Source organism: Ictidomys tridecemlineatus, chromosome 6 (genome assembly GCF_052094955.1).
Source record: "Ictidomys tridecemlineatus isolate mIctTri1 chromosome 6, mIctTri1.hap1, whole genome shotgun sequence".
NCBI lineage: Eukaryota > Metazoa > Chordata > Mammalia > Rodentia > Sciuridae > Ictidomys > Ictidomys tridecemlineatus.
In genome coordinates, this window is record NC_135482.1 from 70,814,457 (window position 1) to 70,830,388 (window position 15,932).

Sequence of the window (15,932 nt, forward strand, 5' to 3'; positions counted from 1 at the left end):
GGGTCTCCAGAGCCACAGACAGTAAAGGCTCTGCTGCACAATCTGCTGGACTTTGTTACAACAGCCCTGGAGGAGCAACAGTACAAAGGAGGAGGCACAGCTCTTGCTCTGTCTTAGTTTCTGAGCCTTCCTCCCTAGGAAAACACTACTCTCCTAGATACTGGGAGTATAACAGACCACCCTACACACCAGTTGCTTGTACTCCGTGGGAACTCCAGAGAGAACTTTTAAAAACCAACCTGTAAATAATGACACAGATGCTCAATTAGCAATAACGACATCTATCAGGGCCAGGAGTCCTTCCCTGAAAACTCTTCTTGATCACCCCTCTAACTGCCTGGGAATTATAAATTATTAACACATTTATCTAGAAAGCATAACAGCACACTATTCTAAGGAATCTGTGTTCGTGGAATTCACCAGCCATTCCGAGGCCTGATAATTTGCTCTTTGTTCTCTAATGTAAATATATGCAAGTTACATAAATCAAACCTAGTTTAAAAGTAATATTTTTCCTCATAGAAAAAACAATATGCTTCTCCCAGCAACTTTGCCCTTTTACCACCCACCCCCCTCCCACATACACATACACACAAGCACCAGGAATCTAAAACCAGAAATTTAGCATTTGTGTATATTTTGTAAAATTTCTCTCCTACCCTTTCAGCTACTTCCAGGCCGTAGCAATGTATTCAAATACTTTTAGATACCGATACAATCTTTTGTCGACTTCCACTTCCTTTGAAAACAAAATCTCTTAAAATTCTATTCAGTACATCACAAATGCTTCAACAAGTTGTTTTTAATTAATGTCAGAGAGTCTACAGAGAGATGCTCTGGAAATTTTTGAAAAAAAAAAAAAAGGAATGCAGTTTTAAAACAATCTTGGTTTTTCCCTCTCACAATGTGTCTGTCCCACATTGTTAACATTTTCAGATAATCTATTGTTCAATGACTGCAAAAAAAGTTGTTCTTTTCTCCCCAAAGCATCTTGACTTCCCCAATAATGCTGAAACAGCACAGAAAATTGTAAAAGTCTACATTAATGTTTACTTTATATTTTTAACCCATTTCAGCACAAAGAAGGAAAAAAATCAGTAAGAAGGAAAATATGACTTGTACTATATGTGGACTTCCTCATTTCTCAAAAGTGAAAAATATATTTATTTTCATTTAAATAATCCCTTATAATATGCTAATTAAGATAGCAAATTAAAACTAGTTTCATAAAGTACAATTTTCCCTTCTACCATATAATCTAATATAAAAATATCACATAATGGCAGAAGTATGGGCAGAGTAGGCCTAGGGTACAATCCCAGCTCTCAGTAGCTGTGCAACCCAAGCAAGTTCCAAGGCTTCTTGGGCCTTATTTGCTTTAACTCAAAAATGAGGACTGTGTACATTGCAGGGTCATCAAGGGGATCAGAGACCATGCATGGAAGCATGAGTTACACGAATAAGGGACAACACTGTGAAGTGCTGTAGTATACTCTATTTTCTGAACACAACCACTTCGTCAACTCCCACCCCACATAATCCTCCACAGAAGAACACCTCCTTGTCTAGAGGTGGAGCTGACCTTCTCTGCCCTTGAATCTGGGCTTTCTGGTGGCCTCCTCATCACCAAGAGTATGCAGTAGGAGTGATGTTTCATGACTTCTGAGGCAAGGTGAGAGACTCATGTGACTTCTCCTGGCTCCCTAGGAGGCATCACTCTCCTGATACTCCTTCTGGGAACACAGCCACTGCATTTTGAGAAGCCCAGGCCACAGAGAGAGGAGACACAGAGGTATTGGGAGGAACAATGCCAACTGAGCCCAGCCTTGGAGTCACGCCAGCCCAGATGGCAACATGGGACTGAACACACCTCCAGGTGATGCCGGCCCCTGTCCTCTGAGTCACCCCCCAGTCATTTACATCTGTCCAACTGAGGTCCTATGCTCCATGTGAATCATAAGCACGGTCCAAATGTTGCCATTTCACACCTCTATGTTTGGATGGGTTTTTATATAGGAAATAGGTAACTGGAACAATGCTGATATGTGCTTTGGACTGTGCTACAAGAGAACTAAGAGGCTTTTACATTGGGAAGCCCGGATGTCAAATATGTGTGCTATTGTCAATGTGCACTCTTCTACTTAGCAACAACACTATCTTCTTCTGAGACTCTGGGACAGCAGCTCTGCAAAAGTGGCAGGAAGTAACAGTTCATGATCTGTTCCTGCTGTACATACTGATTTCATTCATTTTAGTCCTTGGAGAAGAAAAAGCAGAACAGAGGTGCAGGAACACCCAGCTTGGAATTATGTCTCCACTATTGTCACCAACACTGTGTCCTAGTTAGATAATAACTTGATTTGATCCATGTCTGTCTTTCAAGTGTAAACACATCCTAGGAACCTGGGACTCACTCAGCCAAGAGCAGGAATAACCAGAATAATGTACTTAGAATAGGAGAATAGGAGGAAGAAGGGCATGTCTGAGCCCAGGCCTAGGTCTGAGAGGAACTTGGGGTAGCAAGAGGCCATCAGAAGACACAGGCTGCCTAAGAAACATAAGAACAGAGGTTATATAAAAGAGGGGGGGATTCCAAGAAGAGTCCCACTCATTGGCTGGATCCACATGGATGAGCACCATGGGTGCACTGGGCATTGCTGGACATTGGCAACAGGGGAATGAATTAAAATCATTTTCTAGCTTAAAGGAATTTTGCAAGTTTCATCTCTAAGTCATTATCCATTATCAGAATTCTGCTTTGAATGTTTGTTACCTGAATGTGTTTGCAAAGCTAAAGTGCTCTCAGGTCACACTAGGCTCCCTAGTCTGGATATACTCATTCAGTTCCCCAGTGGGGAAAGAAGGAAAGGGAATGCAAAGGAGAACATAGAAGAGAAGAAAAGAGCATATGTAACCCATCTAGCTGTCCAGACCTACTTTCTAATTCCCTTAGATACAAAACTCTTAATTATACAATGAGGGTTAAGCTTAAATAATTAACTATATATGACTCATATCTAATATGTTGCTTCCTAAGTTTAACTGAATTAAATAAATTCATGTAGTATTTGCCAAATCTACCGTTCACAAGAATTTAAAAAATACAGCACAAGACTGATAAGGACCCAGTGAAGATGTTGTGCTCTCAGCTCACAAAGATTTGTACTAAGTAACTTTTTTCTATACTTGGGAAAGGTGAGAGTATTAAAAGAATTTAATTTGGAGCTCTTCACATGTATCTTACAGCATTACCAGTAAAACCCTTCAAAATAGAGATAGGAGCTGGGGATGTAGCTCAGTGAAAGAGGACTTGCCTACCATGCACAAGGACCTGGGTTTGATCCCCAACACCACAAAAAAAGCAGGGTGGGGGGGATCTCTTAGAGCAAAAGAAAATAAAATATTTGGAGAAAGAGAAACTAAAATTCTAATTTGTCACTGAACTCATCTTCAATGTCATATAAGCATTCTTCCCCTTCCTCAAAATTGTTCACTCACATCAAATCTTGATATTCAAAACTGGCATTGATAACAATTCCATTGTGGAATTTTTCTCAAATTTTTGATTCTCATAGTCTGGTAGATAATTTACCTACACAAAAGTCCAAACAGGCACTGGCGATTTCCCCCAGCACTTCACCTAAGAGGGAATGTTCTCCACTCAGGACTCATCAACCAAGTTAGGGAACTATCCACTTTCCAAGGCTACTGCTCTTCTTCAAAGAGCTCTTGACTGTTAAAACGTTTTTCGCGCTGAGCTAAAAATCTATCTTCCTCTGGTTCAAATATTTTATAAAGCGTTTGTTAATAAAATCATTCAAAGTTGAATTTAAAAGAAATAAATAATAGAAGTAGAGAAATGTTGTGTAAAACCAGATCTAAATTTATACTGTCTATGTTGTTCTAAAGGTGCTAGACGCTCTGACTTTAAAGAAAGATGAAGGAGGTAGGGAAGATTGAGCCCTTATAGATATTCCTGTTGTATTGATTATTATAAGCTCTATAAATTGAGATAATGAAAGAGGATAATTACCCAAAATTCCCCAAAAGACACAATCATGTTAATATAATGAAATCGAACACAACAATTACATGTACAATATACAACCTACCTAATAAAAGCAAACAGTACCTATTTTGAAGAAACATAATTCTGAGCATGGAACTTTGATTTACTTACCAATTAAAATAATCTCCAAGAGAGTTCTATGTAATTTTTATAATTCAAGACATTTTAAAAAACAAAATCGCAAGAAGAAAAGTCCAAACAAAGCAATATCTTTTGTATTCTGTGAGTAGCACAGAATAAATATGCTGTTTTTGTCTTCGGAGCATGTTTAGAGGTTGCGTAAGTATAATTTATAAATAATTTTGAAACATTAAAAGAGACATGAGGGGAGTTTGTTCTGTAAGTTAAACAGCAATTTGATCTCAACATCGTTGAAAAATAAACTTTCACCTGTTACTAATTTTCATCTTAGCTACAAAGTCATTGTTTATTTAAATAAAAAGAAAAAAGCATCTTGATGCTGTTTATATAGTTCACATGAGAGAACAAATTGAGAAGGTCTATGGAGGCTAAAAAGCAAATAAAAGAACTTTTCTAAGAATATATTGAAAACTAGATCAGGGCTAGATACAATTGGATGCCTTATATTGTGAGGCTCGAACAGGGCCCCAGATATGCATATTTGAGTTGCAAACAGTACTGCAGTGGAACATCTGAGAGTAATTCTTTCGTGTGGACTATCTTTAATTGTGGACTTGTAACAAACTATGAAAATTGAGCCCCATGTTACAAAACGTGGTCCACAACCTCTGCCAGTGAAGCAAGAAAGGATTTCGTGTGGTGCCTTTGGTTTCAGTTTTATTATTATAGGGGGTGTGTCGGATTGTGCATGGATAATTGTGTGTTTGTTTATAGTTTATGAATATGCGTGTAATTTTGGCCTTGGCTCCCATTTTCAACAGCAGCCTAAAACCATGCCCAGAAACTAACAGAAATAGCCCTTAAAAGGTACAAATTGACTGGATGGAGTCTGTCCAATCTCTGGTCGTTCACATGAATAACTAGATCATAGCTATAGTTTCAAAATTAAATTTTTTATACTTTGGAACCCCAAATCTAAATCTGTTTCCAAACTGGCAGAGTAGGATCCCTCAGGGGAAACTTCAGCCAACAAATGATAAGAAAATAAGAAAAAAAAAATCATAATTTGGATGTTGGAGGGAAAAATCAAAAAATTGCTCAGGTCATCATCATTCTGTACTGAGCAGTTGGTCAGACAGATCTGTATTCATGGGACACCTTCTCCAAGCACCACTGGAAAGAATCGGAGAAAAAAAAATGCCTTGTAATTCCAGGATATTCCCAAATGCTCCAAAATGCTTTTTCACCTCTCTCTCTCTCTCTCTCTCTCTCTCTCTCTCTCTCTCTCTCTCTCTCTCTCTCTCTCTCTCACACACACACACACACACACACACGCGCGCGCGCGCACGCACACATGCACACACACACACACACACACAAATACATTAACCAACTGAAGCAATGAAATGCTTTTCGTCTCCAACTTTCATCCTAGTAGTTGCACTGTTAACACGCCATGCTTTCAGAATAGTTTATAACTTGTAAAAAGGATTCTCAATCTAAGGAGCATTTTTCTTCCTGGCAACTTACACTATCAAATCTCCACCCCTCCCCTGTCTCTCTCTCCCTCTCTTTTTCCTCCCAGCCCTCTCCTTTCATCCATCTCACAAGCAACATGAGCCTCTCCCATTTTTTAGTTTTTCCCACCAGGATGCTACTTTTGCTCTTGACCTCCAAACTTCCTGAAATAGTGAATGTATCCCTGCCTCATGTTGTTCACTGTGATGAAACACAAACTTCCCTCCACCCATTCCCCACCGCCTGCCGTGTGTCTTCATGAACTTGTTGTTGACAGAGCCTCTTCTTCAGCTTACATTCTCTTCTTCTCTTTTTGCCACACTAGAAACTACTAGACCTCTTGAAATCCTCTCCTGCGATTTCTGTAATGTATTCTCCTCACTCTCTCCTGATTCTGACAATTCTTTTTCTACATTTCTCTCTAGATTTCCTATAATTATCTCATAAATTCGGGTATTCCTAAAGGATCCTGCCTTAGCAAAACTCTCCATTCATTCTACTTTTGCTTACTTGGTGCCCTGTTCAATTTTACAGCTTCAACTCCCAGCTCTCTTCAAACACTCCCCATTCTTTTTCTGGCCCTGATTTTCCTGCCAAGCTTCTGGTCCATGTCTCCAACTCTAGGTCAGACAATGACACCTGGGTATTCTATCAGCACTGCTATGGCCTGGATATGGCTTGAGTGTGTCCCCCACGGTCCATGTGTTGAGATTTAATTCCCCTTGCAAGGTATTAAGAGGGTATACAAACCCAGTCCCACTAGGTGTTTAGAGGTGGGGCCTTTGGGAGGTGACTAGGATTAGAAGTCATCAGGGTGGGGGCCCCATGATTGAGTACTGTTGGATATACAAGGAGAGAAAAAGATCAGAGCATATAGATGGACAGACAGACACACACATACACACACACACACACACACACACACACACACACACACTCCCTGACTCCTGACATGTAACACCCTACACCACCTTTGGGCTCTGCTGGCAAGAAGGCCATCAGCAGATGCAGACGTTTGAATCTCCAGAACAGTGAACTGAATAAACCTCTTTTTCTATGTAAGGTCACACGACCTCGGGTCTTCATAATAATATAAAATGAATGGATACAAGCACTGAGCCCCCACCTGGAGATGATGCACCTCACAGTCACTTCCATGTTTCACCTTTGTCATCAACACCTTGGTTCAAATGTTTATGGCCTTTTGCCTGGAGACCTACAGGTGGCTCCCTAACTGCCTCTGTCCCCTCTCAACCTTCGGCTGCCCTGCTGCCAGAGCGCTTTCCAAGAGTACAACGCTGACCATGTTTCCCCTTTTCCAAAACTTCTAGGACCTCCCCACTGTTCCTTCAGAGTAGCCTAGAATCCTCTCTGTGGCATTCAAGAGCCTCCATCAATTGATCCAGATTCACATTGGCCACCTAACTTCCCATGATCATGATTTAAGCCATTCTCACTTTTATGGGTATAATTACTCAAAATTCCCTCTACTGTCTCCGATCCCTTCATTTATGTATTTTCTTTGGCCTAGAACACCTTTTCATCCATCTTTGCCATTTATAACCCTGCCTCATCCTATAACGGTATATCTGTAACTGACCACACAGAGTCTTTTCTTATCTACCCCCACAGCCCACCCACCAGCAAGACTCCATCCTGGCTGATCCCTCTCTCTACCTTGTGTATGGTTATTTACAGACATGTCAAAAATCCTCAGTAAGCCCTGGAAGGCCAGAGCAATGTGTCTCTGCAGGATCCAGCACAGTGCCTGGAACAGGAGAGCTTCATTTCTGTTTTAGTCACTTAATAAACAGTCTGTGGGCTCTCTCCTATGCACTGGGAACTCAGAGGGGAATGAAACACAGCTCTTTCTTTTGTGGTGGTTACATTTAAGATTTAAGAGATGTTTCTTGCATGGAAAACCAAAAATTCTTAAGAATAAAATATTTAAAGAAAATATTTAGTGCTCTTAATTGTCAATAGTTAATAGAACTGGGGTTCTTTAGTATAAAGGTTTTATGTAAACCCAAAGCATTATTATTCTATCATAGAAGGTACAAGCCAGCTTTCTCCTCAAAAAATAGAAAAGAAAGGCTTCAATGCAGTTCCTCTAGTGGCAGCCCGTGGTCCTCTTTCCTGCCTCTCTCCACTCTGACCTTGACTTTTCTGTTGTTGATCTTGCTCCTGCTCTGCTTCTTGCTACACCTAACCTGACATTACATGGAGGCCCCACTTTGTTCCCATGGCCTTGACCTTCTTCCCTCTTCACTTAGGCTACTTGTCTGGACTTGATAGTAGTCCTCACCATTTTGATTATATTTTGTTTTTAATAACAGATAAATGGATGACCTGAGTGAACCCAAGTCATGTAAAGGACAACTCTGCAGCCATCTGGTTAGAGACCTTGGATGCACATTATCATTCTGACTTAAGCAACAATGTTTTTCAAAAAAAAAAAAAAAAAACTATTTCTGAGTGCAGCATGATGACATTCTCTAAAAACCCACAGGACATCACCATGTGCTGGGGTCTGGCTGCTGCCTTAAACCTTACAAGCCAAGGAAATCATGTCCCCAGTTTGAGGTTTGTTCTCTTTGTTTCATCCTCTGAATAAATGTCACTTCCTTGGAAACAAAAACCTTATTCATCAACTGAGAATTGGGGTCATTCCCCAGTTCAGTCTAACAGAGTTCCATTTTTCTCAGGCTCTCCATTTCTCTTCCCTTAAAACACTCCTTGCTTTCCAAGTTCATTTAGGGACTTACTACCAAACGTATAGACTTCTATGTTATCAGCAATATTTCAAGGTGCTAATTAAGAACATCTGCCTTTTGCCATGAATTTCTGCATGGCGTCCCAGTAAGAAAAGAAAAAAAAGAAACATTTTCTAAGAATTCTGAAATGCAGAAGATATACAGTGTGTCCTTGATTTCATTTATTTTCTAGGATCAACAGAAAGCTCTTATATCTATTTTGAGTAAACTGTCTTTGGAGTCTCAGATGCGATTTATTCAAGGATGCTGCATACAGCAGGAATTTGCCTAAATAACTAACCCTGTTACCTTCTTGTTTCCTGCACAAATTCCTCTGTGAGGGACCAAAATAGGGCTTCTTGTTCCTTTTAAGGAAATGACTTAAAAAAAAAAAAAAAAAAAGCCTGAAAGCTCAAAATGAAACTCAAAGTCAGCAGTCTTAGAAGTACTCTACCAGGCTGTACATGTGAGTTAAACTGGAGCTAAAGGCAGAACCAAATTAAATACTTTGATATCTTCAAACCCTTCCACCACATATATTATATTTTGTTTGTAAACTAAATTTGGAAATAGTTTCTCCTAGGACTTTCTCAGCCCCTAGGATGGTGTCAAGGATTTTTGGAAATTACATTAACTCTTTCTGGCTATATTGGGACCTATTTAATAATTGAAAAAGAATAATTTACTAAATAGTCCCTAGCTTAATCTGAAAATAACAATTCAGTGTCCAAGAGTACTTGTCTTGTTATCCTGGGAGCCATTTCCCATGGCATAAATCTCAGCATAAATACAGAAGCATATTATGTTCTCACAGCAATAACAACCTAGGAAGTAATGGGACCTGAGAAAAAAAAGGAATCTTAATCCCCATCCCAGTTACTACTCTGGAAAAATCTGTCCATCAGCCTCCAAATCCCTCCTACCTAATTCAGGGTAATTCTGAGTGTCTCAGAAGTGTTCTTGAAGAATTTCTCTCTTGCTCTCACATAATTAACATTAATTAACATATTACATAACAATTATATTTTGGCAAATGCTTGGTTTCATAGCAGCTTCTAATGATCCTTCATTCAGCAACTGTTTTGGGGGGTATTACTTGCAGGTCAAGTTCTGAATACTAGGGATTAAAGAATGAGTAGGAGAGACTTCCTATCTGCCCCTGAGTTTGGAGTCCTGACCTTATTTCTACCCTCTCTCCCTATTTGCCAAGGCCACATGGATCCTCTATGTCACTCCCAACCTCTCTGTAGCTAGTGAGGACACACACACACACACACACACACACACACACGCACACGCACACGCACACGCACACGCACTCCTACTGTCTCCCTTGTACTGTGTTCACTCACTTGGCCAGCAGACAGAAGACCTTCAGGTAATTTTTTGCTGTGGCTTTTTATTTTAACTTGACTCAAGTTTCCCCTGAATTGGGCCACTGGGTAATTCCAGGACCATTGCATTAAACTATACTCAAAACTATCCCTTTTCTAGAAAATCTGACTCTAGACCAGGTGTATAGACTTTCTCTGCTCTCGGGATAACTTGGAGTTCAACATCTGCTTATCCACTGGAAAATGATCAAGAAAATCAGAAGAGCATCTCTTATTTTTAATTTGTATTTTAAATAAGCTAATTGCTCCCCAAAATTTTTTAAATTAATCATATTAAAATTTTATGTTCTTAAAATGGTAGTGTGTTAGTTTTCTGTCACTGTGACAGAGTACATTACGATTAATTCATGTGGAAGACATTGGTCCTTGACAAGGTGATCAGAGAAAACTTCAGGAAATGGTATGGAAAATAAGCCACACAGAATGGTCAAAGTTTGGGTAGAGATGGCTGAGGGAAGACATTCCATCTGGGGAAAAGGCAAGAGCCAAGCCTCAGAGATAGGACTGATGAGGGAGAAGTGCTCCATGCCAGAGAGGAAACCTGGGTTCGGTGTACATAGGATAGAAATCAGGGTCATGGTGACAGCTGCAGATCTTAGACCCAGTGGGCAAAAAGAATCCAAAGACTCAAACCCAAATTGCTATTTTCTGGATGAAACAATGTCCACAGAGTTTTTTATGTCTCTGGGCTGCCCGACTTTGGCCATGTTTCTGAAAACGGAACTAAGTTATTCCTGCCTCAGCCCTCTCTTTACATTCCTGTTTCTTGTGTCCCTTTGCTGGTGACTAACCTAGATGCCTATTTAAACTATAAAACCTCTGCTAACTGCTCTCAGACTGATCCCCTGTTGTGAACAATCAATACAACTCTCTCTTTCATCTCCTGTTTTCTGATATTCTCCAATATCCAACACCTTTGAGACGGAGAGGGAAATGACCATCATGACAGAGCGGGGTTCAGCTGAGTCTCTCTACAAATGCAAGCTTGTCAAGGAGGCCTGAGGGCATCATGGGAAGGAGCAGGTCTTGTTAGGAGATTTACCTTTAAATCACCACGGGAAATAGAGAGAGGCAGGCAAGAAACAGGGTGTCCAAGAGAAACAGAATGAAACCATTAACTGGCTCAGTAGCAAGAGAGACCTTCACAGCAAGAAGGGGCCGTTACAGGAAGGCAAAATTCGCAAAAGCAGACCAACAGAGCAAGAGTAGACCCAGACCAGATATCTATGAAATACTCATGTTCAGGCTTTTACATATTCTAGACCTACCACTTCAGTCACAGAGAATGAAAGCTAAATCTAGACAAAGCATTAAAATTGTTGCAGTTGCAAATATGTAAAAATGGTTTACTCAAGGTCTCTGAATAAATTGCTTTATATAAAAAAAAAAGCCTTTTGCTTGGCATGTTTAACAATGAAAGGTTATTATCTTTTTTAATAAGACGGAAGACCATTTTATATATACATACATACATACATATTTGTATTCTTGTAGAAGAAATGGACTTGAATTATAGGAAGATGAGTTTATTAAAATTCATTGCAATTCTCATGCTATTATATTTTTTTAATAACCATCTTGCTTCTGCTGCATCCCCTGTTAGTATACAGATGCATCTAGGCCTCACCCAGGTCAAAAGTGATGCCTCAGTGCATCCCTGGAGATTAGGTCTAGGCTCTAACACAATTCATTTTTAGTATAAAATTTGATTGAGCCATGTAAGTAAAAATACATTTGAATCTTTCCATGTAATATCCAACCTTTGAACACATTCTTAAATTGCAAATAAATTTAATAAGGTCAAAAAGAAAATAAGTACCCAGATACACATGGATGACTGAGGGTTCTGAAACACAATGTCCTCCAGAGCCCCAAGGCAGGACCTCAACTCATAGATGCCACCCAGCAAATAGCATTCAGGATAGAAGGACTTTCCTGAAGATGAGAATAAGCCATTTGTTTAAAACAATGGGGGAAAAATTTAATGAAGTTGTAATTATTCTCAAATTTGATAACTTTTTTCTGGTGAATTTAAATTAATGTAACAATATTATTTTAGGAATATAAGATAATATGAAATACGTACTTATATAGTTATATGTTCTTTGAGAATATTTTAAGTAAAGTGCTATCTAAATGTAAAACAGGTGTTATTATATTTATTTATCCTATACACTATAACATTTTAATCAAATCGTATCACTTGTTTTCAACTTAAAAAATGATATCTTTATTCCCTATTGATTCTAGGGATCACCTGGAGGAAAACAATTGACTAGCTACAAAATATCCATAGTACTTATTTTCATTTATAAGGTTTTGGGCTTTTTTTAGAGCAATTTTTAAAGCCAGATCTTGAATTGTCAACAACTCTTAAATCTGTCTGTATGAAAGAATTTAAAGAACATAAGAGTTTGTATTGATTATTCTTGGGGCAAACTTTTCAGAAATGAAACATGATATATTATTTTTAAGCTTTTGGGGTTATTTTCTCTAGCCTAGAAAAGCAGGTGGTTAAGAAAACTGCTTCAGCTTTCTTAATTCTAGGTGTTGACATTCAGGCAAGAACATACTATATATTTACTCTGCATCATAATTAAATCATTAAACACTAAATCATGGATACCAAAAGTCTTTGAAAAAAAATGGTATTAGAAATCCAATCAGTTAAATAAAAAAAGAAAGTTATGTACTTTATCTGAGAATGTCACACAGAAGAGGAAAAAACTGACTTTGAAAAAAATCATCAATAGCTCTACCAGTTGACAACTTCACCCAGATGGAGAAAACAAACTTCCAGCACTCAGCTGACTTTTCCTGGGGTTTCCCTGAACTCCATCTTACATGCACACCTTATTAAATCTTTCTAATGTGGCAGTTGTCTGGAGACTGGGCCGTAACTGAGTCGACCTAGAGTCATGTAGGTAACAGTAACTGCTGGCACCGGCCTTCTGAGGAGTTATCGTGTTTGAGAAAGAAAACATTGTCAGGGTGGTAGCAAAACCCCCAGAGTAATAAAGTGGCCAGACACCTGGAAGCAATTATGTGCATGGTCGAGATTATCCATCATGCTTTGCTCACTGTCTCTCTTGCAAAGACCTTTGTTTTTACACTCTCAGTAGCTAAATTCGGGGCTGAAAAGCTTATTTCACAAACAGGGTTTTCCACCGAGACCCTTCCACTTATGGCCATTCCCACATGATGTCGATCATTTGTTTGCACAGACCAGCGACAAACCTCAGAGCTGCTGTAATAATAAGTTGGTTACTAGGTTTGCACGAGCAGCTGCATCAATCATGCCACTGCCACAACAGAAATGAGCACCCTTTGCCCACCAATACCACTTAGCAGAGCACATTTGGGGTCCCCCAAATGGAACTATTTAAACACCACTTGCCATTTAGGTCCTAATTTAATATTTTTCTAAATCAGATTATTGCTTGCAAGTTGTGATTGTTAAGTTGTGTCTGACATTTATTTTCATCAGATTCTATTATTCTTCAGGTTATTGTGCTGTAGGGTATCAATGCAGCCCAGGTCCTAGGAGCCAAAGCTTTCCCTCAGGTCAGGGATGATAGAACTGTTCAAAAAAATGGGATCTTCCAAGAAGGTTGTAAGGGACTTCAAAATAGTTTTTCAGCATTCCCTCAAATACTTGTTAACTGAACTAAATACCATTCTGGTAATGAACAAAAATCCATGTGATCTAGATTCATGCCCTAAACCATAAACCCATAGGCATTTTCTGTGGGAGAATTTAAATGATGTTAGGTTGGCTTTATTAACATGATATTGGTCATTGATCATATTACATATTAACTCTGCATGGATGCCTATTACAAGGATGCCTGGCTTGTTTTGCAAAAGTCTTTATTTCCATTCTGGTCTTAAAGTGCTAAGAAGTTTCTGTGAAATCTGCTACATTCTCTTCTAAGACATCTGATATCATAGAATGTTTCTTCAAGTAACATTGAAGGTAAATATGGACTTTACAATCACTTAATATTTATTAAAAACTCCCTCTATATTGAGAAACACACAGTAAAACATTCAAATGAAATAGTCCTTATCCCTTTAGGATCTTCTATTTGAAGTCTGGTGGTCTTAAAAAGCAAAAAGTTATAATTTGGAGAATAGGGGTAGGGGTGGGAGTGGAGGAGCTCAAATTGAGGCAGTTTGCCAGAAAGAGAACAGTTCAGACCCTGCTGCTATCTGTCTCTTATCACTACTTATCTCCTCAGTCAGAGGCTTAACTTTAAAGGGACTTAGAGTGAGGCTCACAGAGCAGGGCTCCAGACCCTTCTGTTCCTGCTATCTATAGCTTCCAAATGATTTGATACTTGCCTTTTAGAAACCAGTTTCAGTTACTTCCTATCCAATTTCTACAAAAGATGTAACCATTCTTGTAACTCCAGTTTTGAGGTTAATGGGGCCACTTCTGACAGAAACGACTTAACTTCATAAATCCAGACTCTTTTCTGCCAGTTTTCACTTCATAAATGAGTTTTTTTTTTGTAACCAGGGAATTCATATTTGTATTCCTATATAATCTCAAATGAAATTTTTACATCCGATTGTTAATTTGCTTTACAGATTCCATTCTTAGAAAGCTAGCACTGAGAAAGAGGCTGCACTGTCATTCCTACAAGCTGACAAGACTGGGCTGCAATAGGACACCTTGTCTATTTCTCAACCCTGATCAGACCACATAGTGATTTCTGTTTTCTTTCAAGCCTTTCAGCTTCTTTCTACACCTCCCCCGTTCCCAGCACCACAACCCACCCTCATGTAGCACTCTGCCAATCTCAGGTGACTGAAGTGACTGCCTATATATTTCAATAGTCAGTACTCTGTTTCAATCTTTCTCAAGGCAAAGTCACCACGAAGAGCACAGTGCAAGAAGGCTGAGAAGAGTTCAGCCACTGGATCCGTATTTCCTCCCCTGTTAATTTGCACAACAGCCCGGGAGTTAGGCCAGATTGCATCGACTGTATTTTTGTTCCAGGAGCCTTAGACCTTAGACTAATTTCTGAATTAAAGGCCATTCCTGAACTTTCCTACACTCGGATTCAGAAACATTTGTGTGCTTTGACTATCATTATAAACACTATAAATACTTCCAACTGGAAAGGAAGGAAGGGAGGCAGGGAGGGAAGAGACAACTTAGATATACTGATTTTGTAAGTGGCACCCCGATGGAATGAAAATAGCCTTCTCATGATCTGTTTTGAACCTCACCCCTGCCCAGTCCCATGAATCTCTTCCTCAGTGCCAGCTGACCTTTTCATCACTGAGAATGGACTCATTCCACTAATTTCTTCTATCATCCAGGGAATGATCCCCAATGCTGCCGGAGGAAGGTTCCAAATCACCTGGGGACATTTTTCAAAATAGTTAGGTGCTGTTCCACTACAACCCCTCAAGACTGTTGATTAGGACCTGGATATTGACATTTCAGTGAAGCCCCCAGCTACCCCTGGTGGGCTGCAATATCAGGAAAGACTGACCTAATCAAAACAGTGATTCTGACCAGCAGGACAGGGCTAATCCCATGCCCAGACCTCCCTAACCCCACGGCCACCCACCCTAGCCCCAAGAGTCTGGTTTAGCAGCACTGAAGTTTTGAGGGCCAGGCTTCTTGGATTTGCAAAAAATTATCCAGAGAATTTTAACCTGTACTACCACTTGGGAATCAGAGCTATAGAGATTTCACTGGAAATTGTTATTTCCTAAATTTAGCAGTGTATGTTCTAAACTCTGTAACCTAGCCTGCCTATCCACACATTTCAGTCATTTGGAAGTGAGAACAACGAACAACCAAGGTCATGAAACCACCCCAAGAGGCCATTTTTGTTTCTCATCTGTCTTCCAACAAGGATTTTTTTTTTCTTTTTCTTTTTTTTCTTTTCTTTTCTTCTTCTTTTTTTTTTTTTTTTTTTTTGTAAATAGTCCCCAGATGGTAGAGCTTCTAGTTTTTATTTAAAAGACTTTAGCGTAAGGTAGGTCCATAAACTGTCTCAGGTGTCAAGTTCAGGATCTAACAGCCTTTGCTTCCCAGATGTATGTCCCTCTAGAAGGCAGCCTGCATCCTTCCTGTGGCCGGTTTGGGCTATTTCC